The sequence below is a fragment of the Tachypleus tridentatus genome, chromosome 13 (genome assembly GCF_004210375.1).
Source record: "Tachypleus tridentatus isolate NWPU-2018 chromosome 13, ASM421037v1, whole genome shotgun sequence".
In the NCBI taxonomy this organism is placed as follows: Eukaryota; Metazoa; Arthropoda; class Merostomata; order Xiphosura; family Limulidae; genus Tachypleus; species Tachypleus tridentatus.
This window is the reverse complement of record NC_134837.1, coordinates 216,159,619-216,184,346: the sequence shown is the minus strand read 5'-3', so window position 1 is coordinate 216,184,346 and position 24,728 is coordinate 216,159,619. Positions and strand designations below refer to the sequence as shown.

At 33.8% G+C, this 24,728-nt stretch overlaps 1 long non-coding RNA gene across 1 annotated transcript in view; it reads left to right on the top strand.

Moving 5' to 3' along the window:
• Positions 1–18,301, top strand: part of LOC143240722 (uncharacterized) — a 100,126-nt gene extending 81,825 nt beyond the window's left edge. The window contains exon 4 of the long non-coding RNA XR_013021898.1: positions 18,188–18,301. This is a non-coding gene — a long non-coding RNA (uncharacterized LOC143240722). The remainder of the gene's footprint in view (positions 1–18,187) is intronic.
• Positions 18,302–24,728: the final 6,427 nt, after the last annotated feature.

Below are 24,728 nucleotides of genomic sequence, written 5' to 3'. Positions count from 1 at the left end.
GTTTGTTTGTGTTTTAATGGAAAAAAATACAAAAAATATCTATCATTTATCTAACACTTTTAAAATATTTTTTTCTTCTTCCTTAAATTTTTCGAAGGTTTAAATTATGTTTTTTTAAACTCTCAATTCTTCAAAGTGTATAGTTTTTCGTTTTACTCTTTTCTTCAGAACATTATCATCCTTGCGTGTCAGCCATAAGTTTACGGACTTGCAACGCTAAAACCTGGAATATCATTCTCCGTGTTAGACTAAAAAATAGACAACAATAATCTCAGAAAATTATTTATTGTCCAAAAAAGTTTAATAAGCTCATGAAAATTCAGTCTTTATATTAAGATGCTCCAGTCTCAGTTGTGGCTTGAAATATTTTTATTTTCATTTCAGGGATAATTTATTTACTTTAAACGTTAATTACCTTTTTGTTTTATCTCTGGTGACCCAGTTGTAAGCTTTTAGGTTTATAACGCTAAAATCTGGTTTCGATAACTTTGTGTTTAACAACATACAAACAAACAAAACATTTTTGTTTAAAGTTATTCTTAGGAAACGCAAAAAAAGAATAACCGATATTATGGTAAAAGAAGTTGTCATTTGATAGCTGAATTGGTTTTATTTGGTTGGTTTTTGAAGTTAGGCACAAAGCTACACAACGAGCTATCTCTGCCCATCACGGGTATCGAAATCCGGTTTATAGACTTGTAAGTACACAGACATACCGTTGAGCCACTGAGGAGCAGCTAAACTGGACATTATGATAAATCACGTTGGTTCAGTAGATAGTGAATTGGACACCATAATAAATCAAATTCATTCAGTGGATAGTTGAAATGTACATTATTGTAAAATAGATTGATTTATTGAATAGCTGAACCATACATTATGGTAAATCAAATTCATTCAGTGTATAGCTGCACTGAACTTTGTGGTAAATCAGGTTGATTTAGTGGATAACTGATAGATGGGAAATACTGACAAGTTAACTTTTTTACTATGTGTGTATGAACCTTATATTTAAAGAGGTTGATTTAGTGGACAACTGATAGACGGGAGATACTGACAAGTTTCTTTTTTATTAAGTGTGTATGAACCTTATATTTAAAGAGATTGATTTAGTGGATAACTGATAGATGGGAGATACTGACAAGTTACTTTTTTATTAAGTGTGTATGAACTTTATATTTAAAGAGGTTGATTTAGTGGATAACTGATAGATGGAAGATACTGACAAGATATCTTTTCTACTAAGTGTGTATGAACCTCATATATAAAAAGGTTGATTTAGTGTATAACTGAGAGATGGAGATGCTTACAAGTTCTTTTTTACTAAGTGTGTATGAAACTTATATTTAAAGAGGTTGGTTTAGTGGATAACTTATAGATGGGAGATACTGGCAAGTTCCTTTTTTACTATGTCTGTATGAAACTTATATTTAAAGAGGTTGGTTTAGTGGATAACTTATAGATGGGAGATACTGGCAAGTTCCTTTTTTACTATGTCTGTATGAAACTTATATTTAAAGAGGTTGGTTTAGTGGATAACTGATAGATGGGAGATACTGGTAAGTTCCTTTTTTACTATGTGTGTATGAAACTTATATTTAAAGAGGTTGCTTTAGTGGATAACTGATAGATGGGAGATACTGGTAAGTTCCTTTTTTACTATGTGTGTATGAAACTTATATTTAAAGAGGTTGGTTTAGTGGATAACTTATAGATGGGAGATACTGACAACTTCCTTTTTCATTAACTGTGTATGAACCTTATCTTTAAATAGGTTGATTGAGTGGATAACTGATACATGGGAGATACTGACAACTTCCTTTTTTACTATGTAAGTATGAACTTTATATTTAAAGAGGTTTATTTGGTGAATACGTGATAGATGGGAGATACTGACAAGTTACCTTTTTTACTAAGTGTGTATGAACCTTATATTTAAAGAGGTTGATTTATTGGATAACTGATAGATGGGAGATACTGACATGTTCCTTTTTTAATATGTGTGTATGAAACTTATATTTAAAGAAGTTGATTTAGTGGATAACTGATAGATGGGAGATATTAACAAGTTTCTTTTTTATTAAGAGTGTATGAACCTTATATTTAAAGAGATTGATTTGGTGGATCACTTATAGATGGGAGATACTGACAAATTTCTTTTTTTACTAAATGTGTAGAAACCTTATATTTAAAGAAGTTGATTTAGTGGATAACTGATATGTGAAAGATACTGACAAGTTCCTTTCTCACATGTGTGTGAACCTCATATTTAAAGAAATTGATTTAGTTTATAACTGAAAAATGAGAGATACTGACAATTTCTTTTTTTTACTAAGTGTGTATGATCCAAATTTAAAGAGGTTAATTTAGTGGATAACTGATAGATGGGAGATACTGACATGTTCCTTTTTTAATATGTGTGTATGAAACTTATATTTAAAGAGGTTGATTTAGTGGGTAACTGATAGATGGGAGATATTAACAAGTTCCTTTTTGATTAAGAGTGTATGAACCTTATATTTAAAGAGATTGATTTAGTGGATCACTTATAGATGGGAGATACTGACAAGTTTCTTTTTTTTCTAAATGTGTATAAACCTTATATTTAAAGAAGTTGATTTAGTGGATAACTGATATGTGAAAGATACTGACAAGTTCCTTTCTCACATGTGTGTGAACCTCATATTTAAAGAAATTGATTTAGTTTATAACTGATAAATGAGAGATACTGACAATTTATTTTTTTTACTAAGTGTGTATGATCCAAATATTTAAAGAGGTTGATTTAGTGGATAACTGATAGATGGGAGATACTGACATGTTCCTTTTTTAATATGTGTGTATGAACTTTGTATTTAAAGACGTTGATTTAGTGGGTAACTGATAGATGGGAGATATTGACAATTTCTTTTTTATTATGTGTCTATGAACCTTATATTTAAAGAGGTGCTTTAATTTATTGCAATTTATGAATGGTCAGTAAAAGAACTACAAATTAAAACAGTAATAAGTGAAGAATGTTTGTTGTAACGATGAAGGCTCTATATATGGGAAGAACCAGGATTATGTTAATTTAACATTATTAGCCACCTTTACAAAACACAAAAGAGTTTATTTGTTCTAACAAAGACATGTATGTATAACACGCAGTGTTTTAACATATAAGGACAGGACGTTTCTTTGGCTTGACCGACATTTACAAATAATTAACATCAAGAAGTGTACTTTAAAATCCAAAACTGTCAATTGTTTCCAATTTTTTTCGAACGAAAAACAGTACTTTTATAAAAAAAGTAAGAAAGGATAGCCTAAAGTATTCCATAAAGAAATAAATATTTGCAATAAACATTAATCTGTGCAATAAGAATTGGTAATGAAGATAATACGAAACCGTTTTGGAACATTGCATTTCTAGTTTGATGGTACCCTCCTTTTTACTTCATTCGTTGGACTAAAATATAATAATCTGTATTGTTTCGAGACCTAGCTTTAATATCCATTTTAATATTCCCAAAACTTAAAACTACTCAAAGAAATTTTGTGGTTCTTTTGCTGTTGAATTCGATTAAACTAAGAATACAGTGTACTTTCTGTCTCTCAGATACTGTCAGTATAGTAATTTATATTTCATTGTATTTACATTTACCTGATGTTTAAGCTCCTTTCACCATTTTGAATAAATTACTTGGAGTATTGGAAGTAGATTTTCTACTTTCAACACAATATAGAGAAGTAGTAATATTTCAAAAGACAAACGAAACGTCAGAAACTACTGGAGAGAAGTACTCAGGTCTGATTAAACAGTTTTACTTTAAAATACGTATCAACATGTAAATATCCATTTAAAACATCAATTTCATTTCCTATTTTTGGAATTTTGCAAAATTGAGTACCAAGATGGGGTCAAAAGAGCTTGGAGTCTCCCAGGAATAGACCAATGAATATGGGAACTCGCGACAAGTAAGGGAATGTACATATTATAATAATAATAGCTACCTTTGAATTGTCGAAAGTCTCATATAGAACATTCTAATGGAAGAACAAATGGTTATGGAAGTTTTTCAAAAATGGATCAACAAGTTTACATGAAAATGAGTATTTCTAGCTTGTAACGGCTCTCACAAGATAATATATGCGATTAGATTTTAAAAGTTTCGTTTATGGTATTCTAATGGGGATAAAGAGGATTTTGGTGGACTCTTATTATTGGTTGCAGGGGCTTTAGTTGGATAATAAAACGAACATTTCGTCTAGAGTCTGCATGTCTCGGCTTCTCCTTTTTTATATTAAAGTGCAAAGATAATAGTAAAATACGTACAATGTAGGATTATCTGAAATGGTTTATACCTCTAGCATACGTTTACACACGCCAGTTATCAGAAGTTCACACGAAATTTAATTAGAGCAGTTTTTACAGTTATATTTCGTAATTTTAAGGCTATACACGTACATATATTTAGGATATATTTTCCAGTGTTATTATGTGATGGTGAATCCCACTATTCGTTGGTAAAAGAGTAGCCCAAGAGTTGGTAGTGGGTGGTGATGACTAGTTGCCATGCCTCTTATCTTACAAAGCTAAATTAGGGATGGCTAGCGCAGATAGCTCTAGTGTAGCTTTGCGCGAAATTAAAAAAGAAACAAAATAAAATTGGCATAAAAAAACCTAGTAATTAGCATGTAGGACTGTAGAGTTAACGTTCGTTTCCTGTTACTGCCAAAACAGTGAAGTTTTTACTTCGGGGCTGTAGGTGTATTATAAGTGTAACGATCAAATTCCACCATTCAACATAATAAGAGTATCCAAAAAGTTTTGATAGATGGCGTTGATTAACTGTGTTTTCTCTAGTCTGTCAGTTTAAAATTGTGAATGGCTAGATTAGATAGTCTTCGTGTAGATTTGCGAGGACTTAAACGGAAAAAAACAACAACATGTTAACAGAGGGTTTTTGTTTCTAAATATTTTATTCTCTTAGACTTTTTCTGAGCTATAATAACAACAGATTTAAACTGGTTACAAATACACAACTGGATTACATTTTAAAAGAGAGCGATAGTTACAGAGACTGAAAGAGTTACTTTGGTTTAATTTGTTCCTTACAACAAAGTTCTGTAATTTGTTTATGTTTCCATCCTTGATATTAATTTATGAATGAAATAATTAATTTATCAGTCATCTGTCTTTCTGCCTGCCCGTTTGTCTGCCTGGTTGTCTGTTTAAGTGCTCGTCCATCTATCTATTTATCGGTGTGTTTTTAACCACAAAATTATCTCATTGTCTATCATTCTTTTGGTTTTAGCAGTCTTTCCGACTATCAATATCTTTGCGTGTTTGAAACACTTCTTCAACCAGAAGTGCCAGTATTGATCGTAATTCCACGTGTTGTTACTGTTTTCGTTACCGAAATGTTTCTTTATTTTCCGGAAATCTGATTCACTCCCAGATTCTTATCCATAGTATATGAACAATAAATAAAACCGTGCTGGTAATGGACGTTCTTTTTTGTTCAGGAAGTGTCTGTGTGCGAAATTTAGAAATTTAATTATTTATATAGATACAGACACGAAGTGTTCACGCCGCTAATTTACTTATCGGTTTTAGGTATATCGAAAATACTGTAAAAGATTTGTATGAAACAAAGTAAAAAAAATATTTAACATATTTTTCTACAAACGAACTCTGGTAACCTACTATTTACTCCGAATGAAATATACAAAAATATTACTGTATTTATACGACTGTAGAACTAACTATAAAGGAAAAATAACTTCTAAAAAACAAAAGTTGTTTTGACTACGCCCACCGAGTGTTGTAATAATACAACTAAATGCAAGAAAAGAAAACACAGTATATTTACGGCAGAGAATTACACCATTAAAAACCTCCATAAATACTCACACACACGTGCACATTGTGAAGTGGTTTGTTTTGAAGTTCTCGTAAAAATACACGAGGGTTATCTGCGCTAACTGTTCCCAATTTAGCAGTGTAAGACTAGAGGGAAGTCAGCTAGTTATCATCACCCACCACCAACTCTTGGGCTACTCTTTTACCAACGAATAGAAGGATTGACCGTAACATTATAATGCCCTCATGGCTGAAAGGGCGAGCATGTTTGGTGCAAAGGAGACTCGAACCCTCAACTCTCATATTACGTGTCGAGTGCTTTAATCAACTGGCCATGCCAGTCCTATTGTGAAGTGAATTAAAATCGCAAATAGAACTTATATCTTTGGGCAATAATAATTCAAAGTTAAGAACGCCTCTGGTGACGAGATGATATTTGATTGAATAGTTAATTTATGATTGTATTAACAACTTCATTTTTATGCTGTTTTTTAAAGGTCAAAATTCGATGACAAACTTAAGTACTTTATCAAATAGTTCGCATAGAAATATACTGAATAATGTCAATTTTAATGTATTTTGCGGAGATGAAGTAAAATGGATTTTCAATACAGTTCGATACAACAGCTGAGGCTTGCATACAATGTCTTGTATTGTAAGAAAACGGACGTCTCTAAGATAATTTACATTGTATACAACGTAAAGAAAAATGTATTACATAGTGAAGAAAAAGATATATTTTGCTTTCAAAGTAAATCAAAGTATAGTTTATTATTTCTGAAGATTCATGCATATATATGTTATCTTTTATGTAGACCTTTAAGGCGCATACGTAACCACAACTTTTAAAACTATTTGAAACAGTAGTTAGTTGTTTCGGAGTACTTGATCAAGCTGTGAATTGATCAAAGGAAACTGTGAAGAAATGTCTGTAAGACAAAGACTCGAAGCTGCTGTCTGGAATGAAATTAAAATGTTACAACTGAATACTTAGCATCGTGCGTGAACGTGGGCTAGGTAGACATCTTTATACTTCAGGTATAATCATTTTTAATTTTGAGCTGCTTATCGGATGAAAAGCAGTTCACTAGCAGAACTAGAACTATAAAAGAAACACAGTTCAAGATCACTCATTTTTAAAGATGTGAATGCTTTACAGTGAACAATATGGGATAAGTCATATATTTTTTAATGCTTCATATTTGCGTTATTTTGTGCCATTGCCATAGCTAGATAATACATACAGTATATGTCCTTCCAGAGTCCCATTTAAATTATTTAAATGTACTTGTTATGAGTTTTAGCCCAAATTGGGGATCCATTTTACCAATTTTGCGACAAAACGGTCCCAAATGATAAGAAGTGATTTGTTTTAATATCTCAAGAAACTATTTCTAATCTTTGTTTTAAACAGAAATAACAATTATAATAACAAAGAATTCTTTAAAAATATTTTGCTTTTTGTGACATTTCTCTTAATAACTGAAAATCGCTTTCATAATTAAAGTGGCCGTCTTACCCTACCTTCCACTAAAATTAAATATCCGAGTAAACAATGTCTGATAATGAGTTGACGTTTATTTATTTCTTAATACCACATATAAAAAGAAAATTCAAATCATTTTAAAGTAACAGTTTCCAATGAAATATATAAACAATGTTAACATATACCAAATAAATATTACCAGAAAACTTGCCTTTTATACTGAATGTAATTAAAATTTGGGAAAAATCATTATTTAATTCAGCATATTGAAGACAATATTTCTCTAAGTGACTATGTTCCATCTGCTTCCCCAGGTACCTAAACCTTATAGTTATGGTTTCATTGGCCTAGGCTTCTTTAAAGAACAGCTATGTTCATATTGTCCCATTTTTCTTGTTCAGCTTTCCTTAAATTCACTCATGTCTTATAGCTACCAATTAAGCAGGTCAAAAGCAGAAAAGTTGATTGGACCCGCAACATTAAACTTGATAGTTAAAGAGTTGAGCAGGAATTCAGTTCCTTCGCTCATATTTCTCAGGAACACACATACTGATTTTCAGGTATGGCTAGAAATTTAGAACTTTTGGTCTGTATGTCATCAATCAGCTTTATGTTATCGTTTATATTATTTTTGCATAATGAAGTAACAGAAAATATGAACAACTTTATCGTAATGACTGTCGGATCAGACTATTCTCTTTCGTAACCATAGTCATCACTTTACGAATGAGAATGTTGGCTGTAATCGGCTTTAATTTTAGTCTTAATTTAGCATAAGTTACACGCGTGAAGGAAAAATAATGATGTAGGGTGAAGAAGAATAAAAACCCAAGATGGTTTACAGATTCTTCATCAACATAGTTTAAAATAATGATGTAGGGTGAAGAAGAATAAAAACCCAAGATGGTTTACAGATTCTTCATCAACACAGTTTAAGGTCTGGAGATGATCGAAGAAATGTATCGTACAAGTAAGGCTCTCAGTGTTATTTGTTCATGACGTTTTGTTTGCTTGTAGTTAAGCGCAAAGCTACTCGATGGGCTATCTTGCTCTGAACATCAGAGGTATCGAAACCCGGTCGTGATATAACTTGAAAATTAAAAATTCTGTAATAATTGTGATTCCATTATGTCTTTCCAGTGTGTATGTGTAAAACATTCCTGTTGTGTGTCAGCTTTCTGGAAGAAATAAGTGGTGAAGCAAACTTCAGTATCCATAATTACAACACTGCCAGTCAACCACAAACATGGTCAACATTTTAGAAAATGTGACACTTGGATGCTTAACCTGAGCAGCTCAAGGCAAGTCGTACACCTGGGAATGTATGTTGATTTCAAGCTTGATGACGAAACACTCACTAGGAGTTAAAATGTGTTTTAAAGACGGCTGGTATGGGTGTAAGCACTTTAAAATAAAGTATAGAACAACGTTTTGACCTCGATAGATAACACCAACATACTATGTAGGAAAACAAATACAAACTAACGCAAAATCAAAGAAGCCTTACTTATACAAGAAATTAAATCAATAGAAAACAACATCTTCATACTTGTATTAATTAATAACCTGACATCGCCCTCTATAATCTTGTACTCGTTTACACTCTTGTCCCTAAGACATGTGCCCTACATACGGTCAGTTGCAAACTCTCTTTTTTAACCTGAAGATGAACTAAGAAGGTCAAAACGTTTTTTTGTACTTTATTCAGGGGCGTAGCCAAGGGAGGGTTAGGGTAAACCCCACCCCACATGGACCCAAACTTTTTAGACAAGTTCATTTGTCACCTGTGAAGTTTCATAAAGATCCGTGATTGCATGACAGATAATTTCACACACAACAAATGGTCAAATGAAAATTTCTGATTGAACACTCTTTTAATACAGCAAGTTTTGTCAGAACCAGAGAAATACAATCGAATATCTATGAAAAACTCAAACGCCTGTTCGTTCTTGCCAGAACATCTACAACACAGTTTGGTTTAACTTTAATATCACGGTGAATGTATAATGAGGCCAGGCCAGTCAATCGATCTTCAGTGGTGGTATTTCTCAAATACGTTTTGAGTCTTCTGAGAGTTGAAAACGAACGCTCCACTGAGCTCGCTGACACAGGCAGCGTGGCAAATACTTTCAACAGTCTAAAAATGACTGGGAACATTTCTGCATTGCACATTGCATATGCATCTATGACATTTTTTGGTCTGTTGTTCACAAGTGATTTGTACGAAACCAAAAGTTCACTTACTGCAGCTGGTGAAGCGCTATCAATGTCAGTCTTGTATATATTGACCAACTCTTTAATTTGGTCACATTGTTGTGCTGTAGGTTCTGACCGTTCTGTGGTAGATCCTGATGGTAGTAGACACATGAAGTTTGTAAGGAGAGTTTTGTGACTGGACAGACGGTCACATATTTGTGAAAGAAAATGATCAACAAATGGTACAAATACAACAATACAAAAGTACTCCTCAGGGCTAGTGGTTTGTGGGTTAGCACGGTACATCTGTCTTTTAGCCTGCCTTGGCATTATGATGTCAATTTGAAGCTCACTACACAGAGTTTGAGCCTCACAAAAATGTTGTTAAATTCATTCACAGTAATTTTTCTGAGTGAACAGATTAAATCTTCCACTATTTCTGCGTGATGCATCGCAGCACCTAAATCAATGTTCTGTTGCTGGAGTAAGTTGCATAGAGGTAAACGAAAGGAAAACAATTTAGCAATGGTAAGTAGAGTGATGATGAATTCTGGCTGTGTTATAGAACACAACAATTGATTGGCTTGCGTGGCAGAATTTCTGTCTTGCCAATCCGATATGGTCTCAAGGGCATCTGCAACTGTATGGATTAATTCTAAAAAGATAATGACTGAGTCATGCCTTTCAACCCACCGGGTGGGGAAGAGACCTTTCAATCTTTTTTCTTCGATTCAAGTGCTTTATTCTCCACCGAAAGAACCAAAACGTGTTTTCGTTTGGGTGTATTGAGAAAGCTTTCAATGCTAGAAATTACTCCCATGCAATTTCGCACAGACACTTCTTTACAAGCATCAGAAATTGCCAAGTTTAGGGAATGGGCACTGCAGTGTACATAGGGTGCAAGTGAGAATTTATCAGTTATGTGTCTTTGGACACCATTAAATTTCCCACTCATAGAGGTAGCACCATCGTACCCTTGTTCTCGCAGGTAAGCCATATCAATACCATATTTTGTCAGATTGGTTATAATAACATCAGCCAAGTTTCTGCCTGTCACATCATAAACAGGTATAAATTGCAAAAAATCTTCTATCATTGCAACAGAATTGTCATTGGCATGCAAATATCTAACACACAGCAAAAACTGTTTAATGCCTGAAATATCTGTTGTTTCATCAGCTAATATTGAGAAATATTTTGCAGCATTAACCCTGTTGACCAAAGCATCAAGAACATGAGTATTACAGTGACTGATGATTTCATTTTGAATTTGAGAACTCAGATACGTTGCATTCCTCTTTGTACTCTTAAGGCTTGCTGAAAGCTTGACATCACCCTTTGCCCTGTAGCGCAAAATTTCCCGAAAATTCCCATCATTATTGATGGGCTCCTCATCAGTTTCATCAACAAACATTGGACCAGTATCATATTTTCCCATCAAAGCTAAACCCTGTCTCCCACACAGCAATACAGTATCAATAATAGGCATTAAATATAGCCGGTTCTGTTCAATTTCTTGCTTGTAAGTTGCATCAAGCTGCAAGTGCATATAAATGAACTTGTGTTTACGACCTGTAGAAAATTGTTAGCTTTTCCTTTGCTGTCTTGGTGGTACTATTTCAAATTATGTGCCTTGAAGTCTTCAACAGCCTTCTTCTAGTTTGTGTATGGAAATTTCACTAGTTGTCCCAATTTCTGGCTTCCAACACCAGCACCATCAGGAGAAAAAGACAGCAGTACTTGCAGAAAGCAGCCTTTGGATGTTGACTGTAGAGTAGCCATCTCCTCTGTGAACGCCAAAGATGCAGAGTGTTTGCATGATTTTTAATACAAAATTAATATAATGAGGAGTCGTCTTACCTGTTTACCAATGCTGACATCATCAGAAATGTAATTTCCAATGTCCCAGACTGAACCTGAGGTGGTAGTGACAGCACTGGTAGAAGACCACGGTGGTGACTTTGACAGTTCAGTTGACAATTCTGATTCAACCTGATTGGCTGCAGCAGATTGATCAGGTTCAGCCTCATGAATGGGTTTAAAGAACCCATGCAGTGTCTTTTGCTTTTTCAGGCTTGACATAGTGAATGATTGTTTATCGCAACTTCTGTTTGTCAACGTCACATTCATAGTGCCATTAGCGCCATCTATAGTGAATGATTCACTATAGATGGCGCCAATAGTACTAGGACAGTGCTACAGTGATGCCAGCTTGCCACGGTGCCACCCACTGTTTATTTGTGAAGTTAATTCTTGAAATTCAGGGAATCTGAACATACAGTGTCCACGATATTTGAATACAGATTATAGACACTATACATATATTTTGCACTCTCCTGAGTGACTCTATATTTTATATTTTGATGACAGGAGTGTAGGCCTACTTTGCTGGGCCTGATAACTTTAAGTTATATATTATATTTATAGGCCTATATATTTATTTATGATTAAAAAAATAAGACAAACACCTCAGTGTGCCATTCTGAAATTTGCCAAAAATTTGGTCTCAAAATGCATAATTCAGGCTTTTTTTTATGTTTATATTAAAAATTTCCCGGGGGTCATCCCCGACTTCCCTAGCATGGCTTCGCGCCTGCGTCGCTTGCATCAAGCACTCAAACTAAAAGAAACAAACAAACCCAATGGTCAGTTCTGGCTACGACCCTGACTTTATTATAATAAATAGTGTAATACCCATACCAGCCGTCTTTAGAATATGTGTTCATTTGGATTTTTGATTTTCTGAAATAGTGATTTTTCTTTTAGTTATAGTTTTGTTTATCGTTAATTTATTACTCCTTTTATGATTTAGTTTAACTGTGAATTTTAATTACATTAAAACGTTAAATGACCTTCTAGCCGGTGATATTTACATTGCGGTGATGCACAGACATTATTAATGTAGCAAAATATTATGTAAATTATTGATCATATGAGATGTACTCTCGTGACGTAACATAGTGAATAAAACTGGCATTTGAACACTGAAAAAAATTTAGAGAAAACTTGACTAATTTTTATCCAGCGGTGCTATATATTATAGAACTGGCAAAGCAACTCTTTAGTATTTCTAATGAATAAGAGGCAGTTGAGACGTTTATTTGGAAATCCTGAAGCTACAGAAAGAAAAATTGTGAAATGTGTCATACCACAACTGAAAGTTGTTTTTGTGTGTTTTTTTTCAAGAATACTTTAATTGTCACTTTGTTTTATCTGTTATTGATGTGCTGAATTTTACAAACCAATAAAAGCTTCGCGGATAAATAAATAAGAAACTATTAATTGTGAAATGTGTAACGAGCATCGTAGTAAATCTGTGTTATTCTATATTGTTGTCTGTGTTGTCTCATGGATATAAAATATATAAACAGGAAACAAAGAAATGAAGGAGAACGGTTGAAAAATGAGATCAGGGATCACAGGAGGGTTTGAGACCCTTGACAGTAAAGTCTTCTATTAAGGAGTTAAAAACTAATAAAGATTTGTCACCTAACATTACAAAGGAGTAATGTGAAAGTAGTGTGTCGTGTAGATAATGGGTCGGATTATCCAGTAATAAATGAAAATATATGTAAGTAAGTCAAAAGAAATAACCAACACCTCAGATAAAGTCTTCGAGTAAGGATATCATGTGTTTTGAAAATGGAATAACGAATAGTCAACCGATAGAATATTGTGAAGCAAGAAAGTAAGGAATAACATTGTGGACCAATATTTTGTTGTCGTCAACGGTTTGACTGTATCTTGTTTTATTGAATTAGGCGTTATTCAACAAAACGAAGTAATGCTAAACTTTTTTCATCAATTATCTTGAATTGTTGTTGTTACTTTGAATTAAGCAAAAAGCTAGACAATGGGCTATGTGTGCTCTGCCCACCACGGGTATCGAAACCCGTTTTTTAGCACTGTAAGTCCGCAGACATACCACTGAGCCACTGGGTGGATTAGCTTGAATTAAATGTGCTATCTGTTAGGCATGACTTCAAGGCTGAAAAAATATTGATCGAAAAAGGACAATGTTCACATATAAAGAGTAAAGACTGAAAACCATTATAGCAATTTGTGTTGAAATGTACTGATGTTTTAACAATAAACCTGGCCTCACAGATGTGTTTCAGTACGGTATTATAACCACTAAAAAAATCCAGTGTTTAGTAAACCTTGTCCTTATTCTACCACTTAATTACAAGTGTTACATAACCAAATGAATTAAATGTTCCGTGAAGGGTAACTTTAACTCTCCATTTCTTCTTGAGCCCAATAGTTATTGTCAATAAGACAACAAATTATTTTACATTTTGCGTTAGCTACAGGAAGTTAAATCTATATTAATTGCTCATATAAGTGATTTTTGAATACTTTGTCAAGAGCAAACTGTATCAGTAGATTAGACATATCAAGTGGATATTGGTAAATAGCCGTTAAGATAAAACTGACTTCATAACTGATAATGAATATTATCAATTAAAAATGGTGCCTTTTGATCTTAAAAATGCGCCTGTTACCTTCCAGAGATTTATGGATAAGGCTTTAGTAAGAGCATTTCAGTGTTTCAAGGCTTATACTGATGATATTATAGTGTTTTCATCCATATTTAAACAACATTTTAAAGATCTTGAATTGGATTTTACAAGCTACATCTAATAAATCTTACTGTAAAAGTTTCTAAAAGCAAAATTTGCCAAGTAGAAGTATCGTACATAGGATTTAAACATGCTTTTAAAGGAGTATACACAAACTATTACAAAGTTAATCAACTTTGGCTTGAATTGGAAAAACGTGGATCTGACCTGCTACATGACCCATGCAAACAACTTTGGATTTACAAAAGTCACTCTTTGTCAAATTTACAGTGAGATTGGCTTTATAAAGCTTCTCAAAAACATCACATAACACACATAAGTGTGTAGGAACCAGTACACAAGGCGAAGACCAATCACTTTTATTAAATTATGTAATATCATTCTCCATAGGATATTTATTTACGCATTTTATTGGCCTTGATTGGATCACATAATAGGAATGTTGATTCACAGGAAAAACACCAACTATATCTACATCATCAAGAGTGAAGTAGGTTTGATTAGAAACGTTGGAAATATACTTTAATATTCAATCAATAAACTAGCAAGTTTATTTTTCTTTTCAGGAGGCAGTGATCGAGTTTTGAATTAAGATTAACCAGAGTGTTAGAATTATGTTGCATTCATCTCCAATATGTTCAAATTTATGAGTGTCTGAGTCAAAGAGATTGTAATCAGTATCAAAAGAACACTCAATGGCTAAAATATTTTCAGATGCATATCAGATGTTATGGGGCTTCAACATACTGAATAACACAGTCTTGCATTCATAAAGATTTTTCATTTTAGCTTGGAATAACTTCATTTTCTCTCAAACCAATTCACAAACAGCTGAAAGTCTGGATCGAAACATGGAATCGTAATTCAATAAGTACATTTCTTTCGAGTCATGTTTCAACCATTGTTCCTCTAGCAACTTCAAAGAACCATGCACTAAATGGCCGAACGCCAACTCTAATGGGCTAAACCCTAACGACTCCTGGACTGACTCACAAACAGCGAATAATAATAATAATAAATTACCTCCTTCATTCCAATATTTGTTATTATCGAGACAGCAAGTTCAAATCATACTTTTTAATGTAGAATGACATCTCTCAAGAGCACCTCGCAATTTGGAATGGTATGCACTACATTTGATCTATTTAGCATCGAGCTGATAAAAACCTATTGAAATACCATAGACATAAAATGTGATCCCTGGAAAAGCCAACAAAAGTAAAGAAATTAATTAAAATCTTAGGAATTTATTTGGCTGAAATGTTTCTTAAGGGGATAGTTTCAGGGAATCGAGTGAATGCACACATGATAATCAACAAATACTGGTTCCCTTATTGAGTTTTTGGTAAAGGCTCAACATTTGTTTTTGGCTTAATATCTTAGAATGAGCTCAAGTCACAACGCGTTTGAATTCTCCTCAGCAACAACATCATCCTTAGATTAAACAATGAATGTCTTGCTAACCATTTTAGATTCAGCAACCTTTCCCTCAGTGTAATCACTTCCCAACAATAAAGATACAATACACACTTAAGTGGCATAGTAGGTTTTACTCCAACCACAACTGATCCCAAAACAAGGTCTGATTTTAAATAAATGTTATAAAGAGGAACTTTAACAAAGTCACCCTCAATACTCTGAGCAATAATAGACTCAACAGTGGCAGAACTCGAATCTAAAGGCAGAATACCTTTTAACGACAATGAGTAAATCATCCCAGAATCACGTAGAATATGTATGGTTACGTGATTAGCAGTGTCATTTGTCAAAGACACAGAACCAACAGACACAAAAGGTTTAAATTCCTCCCTAACTACATAAACCTCTATATCAGCGATGACCAAGTTAACAACGATGGGTGATCTGGTGGAACTACGTGTATATGTGGTTATGAACGCACTGGGTGTTGTTTTCTTTTTTTATATATTTTCAAACGCCAACAATCGAACATAACATGACCAGATTTTTTTACAGGAATGACAAACAGACCTTGAATGTTTTGATGAAGTTTTATTCTGACTGTTAGAAGGTTTCAAAGTACAGGTATCCAAGTAAGATTTGAGATTTAAATTCCTCAACTAAACACAAATGAGTTTTTCAAAAATGTTGCCAATATGCATATAGTTACACCATCGGTCAAAATAAACCTCTTTTTCGTGCGCGAATGCCATATAAGCTAGGCTATCTTGCTTGTAATAACCCTGAAACTTTTGACAATAGGTCTAAGGTACTAACTCATATGCTTTGAGGGTAGCTGAATTAATTATATCATAATCTGTACATTCTTTTAGAGAAAGAGTAGCATAAGTTTCTTGGGCTTTACTAGTCAAAACGTTTTGTGATAATAGTGACCATTTCTCGGTGGTCATTCCATGTTGTGGGCAACATTTTCAAACATTGAAAATACTTATTAACTTCATTTTCATTAAATGGTGGTGCTTTAATATATCGATTGAAGTTAAAATTACCGTTTTGCCGTAGTTGATCAAAGTTGAGTCTAAATTTTATTTTTTTTAGCTAATCTCTTGTTCATTTTCTTTTTTGGCTTCGATATAAGCTCGTTCTTTCTCGGGTTTGATACGGGCATGCTCTTTCTCAGTTTCAACAAAGGGCTCTTTCAAGCTCGATTTGTTTGAGTTTCAGCTAGATTTCTAATTTAATTTGATCACTCAACTTTGATTGGCTAGAGAGGACACTGAAATATTCCCCTAATGCTTCCTCAGATAACAAATCTTTATTGACTATTATTTCGATAATATACTTTTATAGTTATTTTTCTCATTGATTTCTAAATTCTAATTCTAAGATTAAGATTTGAACTTTGACCTAGATTGAATTTTCCCTCTGATTCATATTTTGGACATAAGCCCCACCAATTTATTATGTTACATATTATAATTTATCCAGGACGAGTCTTTGATTTATTGTTACATATTACGATTTTAAATAGCAGGAAATTTATTCTTAATGTATAAATTAATTCAATATCGATATGTATCATATTTATAATATTTGCAAACAAGATTGACACAATTTTATTTCTTACTTCAAATATATTTTAATATACCAACAATAGAATTTATAATAATGGTTATTACAAATAATTATTTGTATACAATCTTTTTTTTGTAAATTACAAACAATACTATGTCTTCTATCCACTCTAGAGCTGAATATTTTATCGACAGTTCACGGTGACCGAATGAATTTCAAGTTGATATCGGTACAATTCACTTAATGGGTAGTTTACCTCGTTCTTTATTCTTGGCTGGTCTAGGCTGTTTACAAACTGACTCTTCTCTGACGAAGATATCTAATGTTCTCGTAGAAATGCTAACGTTCGAAGTTAATTCAATGAAGTTAAATGGTTTGTAATGCTCAAAATCTACTAACGTTCCGAGTCAAGTATCTGTAGTTTCCTGATTAGTAAACGTTTATCACAGTTATAGCTTCAGAGGTTTATATTATAGTAACTGTAGCAAATCAGTAATATAAAACTCTCTTGGTACGTCGATTTATAAACTTTAGGCGAGGTTCTCGGAATTTCAGTTGGAAATATTGTTTGGAGATACGCTAGAGCGTTCGTGAAACATATATTGTTGATTCTGACACTCGGAAATCTACAAATTTAAATATAGACGGATTTTCGCAATGCACATTTAACAGTATACGTTATATACATTTCTAAATATATACCTAACTAAAACAAACATCGATATTAAAATAAATGTATATTAGTAAATACGTCCCAACGCAGATGAGTGATCATTAGAATTAAAAGATATCATACAGAAGGCAGAATTTAGCGTTGAAAAGGCTAAGAGGGGACAACAACAAACGTATGATCGGAACAGATGCCCAAATACATTTAAAGTAGATGATTTAGTGTTATTAACGAAACATCCTTTATTTCCTGCCTAAATAATTTTACTGTAAATTTGTTGCAAGGCGGAGAAAAATTTGCAGTTCTGAAGTGTGTTACACCGGTCGTGTAGAATTAAAAGATCGTAGATCAGGTGCAGTTACATGATAATTTCATATTTCTAATACTAAGAGAAAGGTATATTTTTTCAGAGCGAAAATTCTCTCGACAACGAAGAAGATGACAATTGTCCTAGGCACTTGCAGCAATACAAAATGTTGACTGAAAAAGACTTGAAGATCTTTCTTCCATAAGACAAAAACTATCTGCTGGTGTGTCCACTTCTCATCGTTTAATGGATCCTGCTGATTACTTACCACTGTTTCCTCCTCAAAAGACTTTGTGGCTACAACATAAAGTTTATTATCGTAGTTAACTGGTCTTCGAACTGTTAAACTTCCGGTAAGCCAGAAAAGATCAAACTGAAGATTCAAAAACATCAACTCTATTTTCCTGGTAAGGTGTCTGTACTTAAACTGTAAAGGATTCATAGTGTCAGTATAAAGACGGAGCTAGAAATATAGATACTAAAATTTAGATATTTTATGTAAAGTGATTAATCTCATCACTTCCTTTTTGTAAAAGAGATAACGAATTATATATCGTTATGGTTTTGTTTATAATTAGGTTCCTTCTATCGTTTAATTTAACTATGAATTTTTAGTTACAATAAAACATTAACTCGCCTTCTGGCTGATCTTATTTTACAAATATTTTGACACTGCCGGACAAAATCTTAAGGCCAATGAACATAAAGAAAAAATATGCATTTTGCGTTGTTAGACTTAATCACTTATTTGAATGGAGCTTCGAAAGATGAAAATAAGAAAAGGGAAAATAAGAATAAAAATTTTTTTTAGCGTTTAATAGGGAAAATGTGAACACTATGAATTAGCCCAAATACTGGTTGGTCAAAAGTTTAAGACCATACTGAAACGAAGCATTAATCGGTAAACACGTAACGAAATTTAGTCATTTGTGTTCAAGCATTAGCATTGTCAACATCTCCCACTGACATCTTCATTGTGTAAAAATCCAGTGTTGCATTGGGTAAAAACATGCCAAAGGCTAAAAGGTTGACAGAGTTTGAACGTGGCAGAATTGTCGAGCTGCCAAAGCAAGGTTTCTTTCAACGTGCCATCGCTGGTGAGATTGGGCGTAGTAAAACTGTTGTTGCAAATTTCTTAAAAGACCCTAAGACACACGGAAGGAGAATTTCAAATGGTCAGCCAAAAAAAATTTAGCCGGCGTTGAGCAGGAGGATTCGATGGGTTGTCCGACAAGACACCAGCCGATCGTTGAACCAGATTAAGGCCCTTACGAACGCAGAACGCAACTCAAGAACAATAAGACGGCATCTACGAGAGAAAGGCGTTAAAAACCACAAACGTCTTCAACGATCACACCTTCTTCCACACCACGAAACACTTCGGTTAAACTTTGCTGAGAAGCACCATACATGGGACGTATAAAAGTTGACGAAGGTTTCTTTCTCTAATGAGAGAAAATTTAACCTGGATGGTCCAGATAGCTTCCAACGTTTCTGGCACGATAAGGATATCCCACCGGAGACATTTTCTACACGACACAGTGGAGGAAGTTCCATCATGATCTGGGGTGCTTTCTCCTTCCATGGAATAATGGAGCTTTAGGTTATACAGGGTCGTCAAACAGCAGCTGGCTTCATTGGCATGTTAGAGAGATTGCAGTACAACGCTGCAATCCACAATGCCCGCTGGACAAAGGATATTTTCATGGCGAATAACGTGATTCTTTTGGACCATCAAACGTGTTCGCCCGAATTGAACCTCACTGAAAAAGTTTGAGGGTGAATGGCAAGGGAAGTCTATAGAAATGGACGTCAATTCCAAACGGTGCATGATCTTCGTGAAGCCATCTTCACCACTTGGAATAACATTCCAGCCAGTCTTCTGTAAACGCTAATATCGACCATGCCAAAGCGAATGTTTGCAGTTATTCGCAATAACGGCCGTGCAACTCACTACTGAGACCTCTTGTTGGGCATTTCCTACCCTGTTCAGGACTTCCTTTTGATGTGGTCTTAAACTTTTGACCAGCTATTATTTCAGCTAATTTCATAGTGTTCACATTTTCCCTATTAAATGCTAAAAAGGTTTTTATTTTTATTTTCCCTTTTCTTATTTTCATCTTTCGAAGCTCTACTCAAATAAGTGGTTGAGTCTAACAACGCAAAATGTGTATTTTTTCTTTATGTTCATTGGCCTCAAGATTTTGGCCAACAGTGTATGTTTTATAAAACTGAAAACAACGCTCCTAAAGGCATCCTACAGTTATTAATAATGTACCAAAATATTATGTAAATTTATGATCACATGAATTATTGTACTTTGTCACTCGATTTTTTATTATAAAAGAGTGCCCCCCAGTGGCACAGTGGTATGAACTTACACACTAAAAACCGGGTTTTAATACTCGTGGTGGGCAGAGCACAGATAACCCATTGAATAGCTTTGTGCTTAATTTTAAACAAACAAAAAATTATTATTAAAGAAAAGTGATTTTATAATATTCTATTATTTTGATTTTGGATTTTTTATTATCTTGGTTCTTTTTACTGATTACATTAGTTGAGTGTCTTGCATTGCCATATGATTTAAGCGTTCGACTCGTAATCTAAGGGTCGCGTGTTCACATTCCGGTCACACCAAACATGCTCGCCTTTTCAGCCGTGCAGTCATTATTATGTCACGGTCAATTCCTCTTTCCGTTAATAAAAGATTAGCGGTGGGTGGTGATGACTAGCTGCCTTCTATCTAGTCTTACACTGCTAAATTAGGGACGGCTAGCGCAGATAGCCCTCGTGTAGCTTTGCGCGAAATTCAAAACAAACCAAACTATTGTTTGAAATAGTAAATACTGATATTTATGTTTTGTTATTTATTAACATTAGTATGAATCTATACACGTGTTTGTTAACGGTGGTTTTGGTAAGTGTTAAATTTTATTGTAGTTGTTATTGCAACTGAATAACTTGTTTTGTTTTAAATCCCTGGTTGTAGTGACAAATTGTTTTAGACTGTTACAACCTTTGAAGTCTCCTCGACTGACCACAAGATGGTGTCCTTAGATGTAAGCCCTCTCACTGTATGACATTTAATCACTAATTTATATTCATAATCATTAATTGATCACCGTCAGTGGACAAACTCATTCATAATTTTATGTTAACCCGAATTCATAATCATTTTTAATTTATTTCTGGCGCTGAGATATGTATTACATGTTTTTGTTGTGTGTTTTTACATAACACATGAAGCGATGTGAAACGTATACGGATGATTTTATTATCGTATGAAAGAACTAGTATTTATTTTGCTGACTCTTGTCTCTAGATGGGTGTTACACTGTATTAAACAATGTATTTCGAAACAATGCAAACCGCTTTCAAAAAGTTCCATTGCTGGAATTGTTGATTTGTTTGTTTTTGAATTTCGCGCAAAACTACACGAGGGCTATCTGCGCTAGCCGTCCCTAATGTGGCAGTGTAAGACTAGAAGGAAGGCAGCTAGTTATCACCACCCACCACCAACTCGTAGGCTACTCTTTTACCAAGGAATAGTTGCATTCATCGTGACATTATAACGCCCCTATAGCTGAAAGGTGCGCATGTTTGATGCGACGGAGATTCGAACCCGCGACCCTCGGATTACGAGTCGAACACCCTAACCACGTGGCCATGTCGGGCCTCATTGCTGGAAATATATTAATTTAGTATTTCCAGCCCTACTGCGGAAGTAAATAAACATGAAACTTCAACCTTAACTATGTCCTAACTGTATTATAAGTTGAAGACAAAATTCTCTCATTTCTACTATGTAGACTAATAATATAAACCCCATCTTAACTATGTTATATACTGAGGTGAAATAATTATTTCAGAACCAAACACTTAACCAAAGGTCGCTTTGTTTTAACAATTCGCGTTGACAAGATAGGAAATATGCGTAGATTATTGAAATTAAGGTTTTTGATATTATATTAAATTTAGAAAGACGGTAAGTTAATAATTTATGAGATTTCGGAACTTGTTTTACTAACAGAAGCACAATTTATGTCTGTGGACTTACAATACTAGAAATCGTGTTTCGATACATATGATTGGCAGAGCATAGATAACCCACTGTGTAGCTTCGTAATTAACTATAAACAAACGGTCGCTACTGTATGTATATTCAGTTTGATTTTTAACGTAAGTACTGTTTGTTTGATTGTTTTGAAGTTAAGCACAAAACTACACAATGGGCTACCTGTGTTCTGCTGTACCACTTGGAGGCCGTAATTTCAAGTAATCAGTTCTAAATATATTTTATTTAAAATGGGTTTTAAAAAATTGTAATTAGACTTTGAGATCTTTATCCTTATGGTGCGTCATACGTTTAACAAATTTTGGCAATTGAGCACTAGACCATTGGCTGTATATCTCAACTGTATTTATATTTGAAGGTACAATGTTTTAAGCTTTATTATGGAAGCTAATAAATATTTAGGGCACATCTTAACAGTGCTATATAACTCAACTGTATTTATTATAAGTTTGAAGGTACAATTCTCTCAGTATGACTGTTAAATTTTCACGGATATAGTTTTATGGTAATATTTAGGTGGGAAGGATTTATAGTTATTGTTGGTATTATAATTTGAATTGACCATAAAGAACGGCGGATATACTTACAACTTTCACTTTATTTTAGTATGCTCGACAGCCTCTCTTCCAATTCAAAACACTTTTACATTTTGTTTTGCCTCATGCATATCTTTCACATTGTATAAACATATAATAAAGGTATTTATAGCAAGTTATTCGTGCACCCTCAGCGGTCTAAACGCAAAGTTTGCTCTTTATTTATTAAACAATGTAACTTAATTCAAATAACAGTTCGTTTGAGTTCAGCTTTACCATTGGTCCGTGTTTCATGATCAGGTCACGCCCCTAACGCGTGCGAAGCTCCATGAGAAGTTTTTTCTCTAAGGCTATTAACTGCTTCACGAGATATTACGCTAGTTTAGGGGAAGTTAATTCATAATTATATTCACGTTAGTATCGCAGTGGCACGCGACAACGCCGTGTGATGGAAAATAATCTAATAATAGTGTGATATACGTAACGGTGTTTCAGACAACCGTTGTTGTTGAATTTATTGTTGGAATTAGGTTTACTTTAAACCAGGCCAAGTTTACTGTAGTAAGGTTGTATCACTGTTGTAAATGTGTCTTATTGTTCGTTTTGTTGACCTGGAAACAACAATAATGACACAGGACATATTTCAGGTTTTGAATAATTTCCTTCACGACTACGAAAGAAAAATTATTTTATTTTGCAAAGTGTGTTGTGAAAATTAAAAAAATATTGTTTTACTCTAACACTAAATTAAACGTTGCACAGCATTATGTGAAAACAATGTACCTATTTATCTTTCTATGTTACACTCAATTTATTAAAAACATTTTTACCGGTAATGTCAATGATGAATACATATATTATTTTTTTGATAAAATTTTTAAAACTTTTACCACCAATTTAAATATAAGCTGCCAGGTGTTCGGACGAAATTGGTAAAAGAGTAGCTCAAGAGTTGGCGGTGGGTGGTGATGTCTAGCTGCCTTCCCTCTAGTCTTACACTGCTAACTTAGGGACGGCTAGCGCAGATAGCCCTCCTGGAACTTTGCGCGAAACTCAAACCAAACCAAACCTTTATATGTAATTGTAAAAATTCCAATACAGACTGCAAAATACAAAATATGAAACCGCAAGTTTGCACGCATCTCTGTATGGACCCAACAAATCTTCATACCAAGGTCCGTCTTCAGGGTATGAATTAGAGATAAAAAACGCAAACTCCCCATGCAAACCACAAAGTGCAAGATTTAAAATTTGTATGTTCCCCATATAGATATAATTAATCTCCATACCAATTTTGTTTGAAGACCCATCCAAACCCTGCGAAGTAGTTATATAGACAGACAATAGACAGAATTATTATATTTATATAGATTTAATCTTATTTTTTGACTAAGTATATTGTCTCATTCAAACTAGCCCCCGCTATTACAGCGGTATGTCTATGGATTTACAACGCTAAAATCAAGGGTTCGATTCCACTCGGTGGGCTCCGCAGATAGGCCGATAAGCTTTGCTACAAAAGAACACATGAATTCAAAATATAAAAAAAACTCTAAGATGGAAACATCCTTTTCTAAATGGAATTTTGTTTAGAAAAAAATAGTCATTTATTAAACTTTGTATCTTCTTAAACTAGACTTTGAAGCTTTACCACTTTTTTATTATACGAATTTTAATTTGAAGGTTTATCTTGTTTACTGACTGTTGAAATGTATAACTGTTTGCTTTATTAGTTAGTTTTATTTTATTTAAGTCTTCAATATTAATATTCTCTCGACTTTTATATGTATATCTCCTAATGGAACAGGGCTATAGCTTACAACGTTCCGAAACCTGTGATGGGCAGAGCACAGATAGTTTATTGTTTATGTTTGTACTTAACTACAAACGTATATATATATGTATGTGTTACTTTAAATTAACTATTCTTTTCTTATTATCCCCCGCTAGTACAGCGGTATGACTTCGGATTTACAACGCTAAAATGAGGAGTTCAATTCCCCTCGGTGGGCTCCGCAGACAGGCCGATG